Below are 5,332 nucleotides of genomic sequence, written 5' to 3' on the forward strand. Positions count from 1 at the left end.
AAATGCTAAACACGTCAGTCCCTCAAAAGACTTGCATGGCAGTTGCCATAGCCAGAGATTTTATCTAAACTAGATGACATTTCCCGATGGATGGATGTTTTCACTCCCCTCCCGACTGGGGATGGCCAAAATAAATTGATCATTTAGAATTCTGTCAGTTCAATAACATTTTCAAGACATTTTCAGGCGCTTGCCTGTCGCACAGAGCGCATCTTGGGCGGCCACGACTGCGCTGATGGCCCGTTGCTGGAACCAAGGATTGTTAAGAACGCATTTCGGCAGCTGCGAGTGAGCCCACGACCCACTGGAACCACGGACGTGCATCGTACTGATCTACTATTTTTTTTTTGTTTATTTCTTGTATACATTTTCCCACGATAATTCACATAACTTACACTTACACTGGTTCCCTGCTTGGATGTGTTGACAACAGACATGGCTCAAGCTATGCTAAGTTTAGCATTCTTGCTGTTTAACACGATTTACTTTCCATTTCCAACTGACACACATCCTAACATGGCATCTAGTCTACAAACAGAATGCAGTGCTTTCTAACTAGCAATGCCGGGGTAACTACTTTCTAACTGGCGGTTGGTAGAATTAAAAACACGTTAACTTGCAGCTGAGCAATGTGGACTGCTGTCTTTGACTCCGAGGACAACTATTTAAACCCAGTCGCGAACGCAAACATTCTATTGGGTATGCTAGACCTTAATTCCAAGCCACTGCCGGTGTTAAAATGAGTGGGGCGCATCCACGGTAAAAGAAACACCAAAAAATGTAATCAGTCACTGTAGTAACAGCTGACGAGACGTGCCCCTAACATGGAAATTCTCACTGACTGCAGTGTCAACTTTCCAACAAGAGAGGGTGCTAATAGACTGTGGAGAGTCACAATGACAACACATCAAAAGCTTGAGAGCAAGAAAAATTTAACTGGGAGTTCGAGTTGAAAAATAGCGCCCTTGTGTGGTTGACGGCTGCATTATTACATCAGCAGGGGGACAATATGTAGAGAACAGACTTCAGTGCTATCTAACTACAAATTAATAGCTGCGCATGTGAACAACCCACTGCTTCTACTTCTCATCAATGCGGAGAAACCGTATATCTAGGTAGGCACACAGCAGCGATAGCTCAATGTACTGTCCTCTCATCGCTTCTTCACGAATACGAGCAAACACGCACATACAAATAATCCCGAAAAATACCCCAAAATGTTGACAATTGATAGAAATTCTCCAAAGTAAAACGGCTTCAAAACAATGGTGCTCGGCATGACAGGAAAGTGTGTTGCCCGAGATTTTACCGGAAATACGTCACACCACTCCGCGCATATAGTTCATTCAGTGATTTTGTGTTCTCAAAGCCATGTCTCATAAACTAATAGAAAAAACTAATTTGCTTGTGTCATATTTAGGCAACAAATCATTTTGGGTGGGCGCCAATTACCCGCAGTTTTGCTAATACTATACCCCCGCAACACGACACCTAAACATTAGCTACACCAAAGCTGTATCAATCATTCTAAAAAACAATAGCTTTGTCAGAAACATTCATTTCAAAATGTTTATTATTGCATTTCCTGTTTGTTTGGGTCTAGAAGATATTTTGAGTTCGGGTGGCTAAATGAGGTAAATATTACATATACTTCACGGGCACAATACACCACAATAATAAACGGTATTAGTTTTAGGGCTGACCCGTCAAAGACGAATGAGTAACATTGTGTTTATAAAGGAGAGGAAAGCAGCATATGCTTTGAATGCCAATGAGTTCATTTTGAAAGTTAACATAATGAAAGTGTTGGTACTCATTCGTTCGGCCGCCGCCTCGGATGAGAGTGAGGTCTCGCGGATGGCGTGGGAGTTCGCTATCTGGCAGCCTCCAGATGGCTTCGTCCTCTCTTATCTAGAAGAATGGGGTGCTGCCTCAATTTTTCAAGCCGCCTTATCTGGGAATCCTTTTAAATTTAATATTTACCGAGGCCTATGTTTTGTGGCGGAGCAGAGTCGACGTTGCTCTCGTCGGTTGTGTAGCTGCTGTTATTTTTTTCGTTCAACTCTTCAAGTGACGGGGGATGGTGATTGATTACGTGACAGCTGAGAGAATTGAAGTGGAAGAAATCCTGAACAAAATAAATAAGGCCACAAAACGAAACATTTCATTTGTAGTTTTGCATTGAACAAAAAAATGAGGGGGAGCATGACAACTTAACATTTACAAAAACAAGGCACACATTTGAATATATCTAAAACACCGCCTTGTCACTTTTTATGGACAAAAATTCACATTTTAAAAACCCTGAGTCATATCCAGCCTGTTTAAGGTGTATCCCTATTCCAACACACCTGATTCAAATAATCAGCATCGTGATGAGGCTTTTGCAAACCTTACTGATGAGCTCACCATTTGAATCAAGTGTGTTGTGGTATAGGGATACACCGAAAACTGTCTGGGTAGGTGCTCTTGAGGACCAGACATGGGCCAAAGCGTGTGCTAGGCTCAGGTAGAGCTAACTGTTGTTTCTTGAAAGTTTCTGCTCATGATAACTTTAACAGTGCAATATCAAGGCAGCGTTTAGTACAATCAAATGCATTTTTTATGTTGATGTGGGCACACTAGACAATGAGGATCGGGCGTTTGAATTTACCTTGTCCATGTCCACCTTGTGGGTAATTCTTCGGTAATAGACTAAACCAAAGCCTTTAATAGCAAAGGTGATTAGGGTTGCACCATGTTCTGGCAAGGTACAGGAGTACAGGAAGTCCTCAAATTATGACGTACGCGACCTACGACGTTTCGACTTTACGACGCCCGTGCCACCTGCGCCATTTTGTCCCCAGCACCATAGTGACTACGTTTACATGCAGTCAATATTCGTGTTAAAGTGAAAATTTCAATTCCTGAAACATTTTGAATAACTCGTTTACATGGTTGAGCGGACAAAGTTGCTCCAACATTTGAATAACCCACTGTGTATGGCGCCATGACTCAAATAGACGTCATTTCCACGTGTTACTTTCAACAGTTAATAAAACACTTGATATTCATGTCACTCACCACAGGAATGAAGCAGCCAGTTTCCTCCTTGCTTCAAAAGGTTGCTTTTGTGCTGCGTCTCTGGGCTTGTTTGCCTATGCTTGTGCATTTGCGATGGGTTGTGCGCCAAACAACGCACTTCCGTATTGAGGCATTTTCTGCATGCGCAGATTGTCTCGATCGTGTCTGCACGCCGGCAGTATCTTTGCCTTTTTCGCCCCTCTCTCCTTCCACTTCTCAGCAGTCATGCTAAATACAGCATCTGATGATTTTAACTTTTGATGTAATTTTGTTTTTTTTATCCAAAGTATTTTGACGTAAATGTCGACTATAACGGTGAAAAACGACATACGCACAAATCCGTGTTTCAACGCCAGTGTTGGAACGGAACTCGTTCGTAAATTGAGGACTTCCTGTATTTGCTTAAATTCTAAAAAAAAAAAAAAAGTGACCGTTAACATAGGTCTTTGTACAAGCTGCTATTTTATTAGCAACAAAAGTTAACTTTAGTCTCTTTTTGTTTGTTTGTTTGTTTGTGTTCGTACAGAAAGTGACCAGGAAATGTTTGTTACTCAAACACGACATCGCGTGAGCCTCACATTTAATGTGTGAAATCAAATGAATTACATAAATCCCTCTCTTATTGAAGATTTTACGAGGACACTTGAGGCAGCCATATTGACATTGAAACGCAAGAACTATCGGCATAAACGAGCAGCTCCTCCTTGGCAAAGTGACCGCGAGTGTTCTTTTCATTTTGAATGGAAATAAATAAATAAAATAATAAAGCCTCCGTACTGGATTAATCAGTGCGTCCGAGGATGTAATTGCAGTGCCGGAGTCAAAAGCTGTAAGAGCAGATAATGAACACATGGTCATGAGGCTGCCAACATCCAGGGCAGAAGAAATGACAAGTTACGAAACTGTGACTTCAGCATTATTTAAAGCCGCACTAGAAATGAGGGCACTTTGTAATTACTTTCAACGGGCCATTTGTCGAGGCAAAAGTTACTTCCGTCTCACTAGTGACTACATGAAAACAAAATAATCAATTTGGACTACTGACTTCAATATTTTAATTTGTAATTTTGACCACCAGATGGTGCTACTTTTCTACGTTCAAGGCATACAGTAAAAATGTCAAATTCTTTACCTTATGATAATGAAGCGTGTGCTGCTATTTAAAGATGATTAACGGGTCCTTCATGTCGTCTTTTCACAAGTCCCCTCTGTGTGAAATCGAACCCACCCCACCCCACCACCAATATATAAATGAATATAAACCACTAGCTGCTTGATAACTAACATTCTTTGAAATTTGCTTAATTTACAAGTCGTATCGAAAATATATGGATGGATAAATAGTTTGATTTCCGTATTCCCTTGACCAAATGTGACAGTTGTGTACTGCTGCCCTCTGGTGTACACGTAAAAAAAAAAAATTATATATATATATATATATATATATATATATATATATATATATATATACACACACACACACACACACACACACACACACACACACACACACACACACACACTCTCTATATATCCACAGCTGAGACTTTTTGCTCCAAGTTAAATGGTAATGGCTATATTACAGTGAAATACACATATTGTGAATACAGTAGATACAATTACAAACGTTATAATTTGAGGAGTTTAATGGTCAAAATGGAAACGTTTATTTTATTTTTTTTAATAATTTAAAAACAAACATGGTGTGGAAAGTGGGCCGTCCTGGACATTTAGTGTGAACAAGCATCAATCAGTAATGTAACTCTAAAAGCCTGAACCAAACATTTTCTTGCAACATTCACCACCAGCAGCTGAGGGCGCTGAAGTCAACACAGAGTAAAATCACTCCTATAATTTAGGAACATCCATCTATCCAACTGCTTATCCTCACAGGGGTTGTGGGGGTGCTGGAACATATCCCAGCTAACTTCGGGCAGGAGGCGGGGTAACACCCTGAATTGGTTGCCAGCCAATCGCAGGGCACACGCAGACAAACATTCACACTCACAGTCAATTTAGTGTTCAATTAACCTCCCACATTTTGGAATGTGGGAGGAAACCAGAGTAAACTCACACTGGCACGGGGAGAACATGCAAACTCCACACAGGAAGGCCGGGGCCAGACTCGAACCCATGACCTCTGCACTGCGAGGCCGACATGCTAACCAGCCATTCACTGTGCCGCCGGAAGATAGTAACAGCAGCATTATATTCAGTTTTATTTGTACCTAAATTACACACACAAAGTACAAAGCATGAGTGTACTGTA

General features: G+C 41.1%; 1 long non-coding RNA gene across 2 annotated transcripts; it reads right to left on the reverse strand.

Moving 5' to 3' along the window:
* Positions 1-1,593: 1,593 nt before the first annotated feature.
* LOC147149573 (uncharacterized) lies at positions 1,594-3,413 on the reverse strand. Of its 2 annotated transcripts, XR_015086067.1 has the most exons (4): positions 3,064-3,413; positions 2,654-2,742; positions 1,984-2,128; positions 1,594-1,911 (listed from the first exon to the last, which is right to left on the reverse strand). It is a non-coding gene; the product is annotated as an uncharacterized LOC147149573 (long non-coding RNA). The 2 variants fall into 2 exon arrangements; XR_015086066.1 differs by lacking the exon at positions 2,654-2,742.
* Positions 3,414-5,332: the final 1,919 nt, after the last annotated feature.

Source organism: Filicampus tigris, chromosome 3 (genome assembly GCF_054856515.1).
Source record: "Filicampus tigris isolate MCC_2025a chromosome 3, RoL_Ftig_1.0, whole genome shotgun sequence".
Classification (NCBI taxonomy): domain Eukaryota; kingdom Metazoa; phylum Chordata; class Actinopteri; order Syngnathiformes; family Syngnathidae; genus Filicampus; species Filicampus tigris.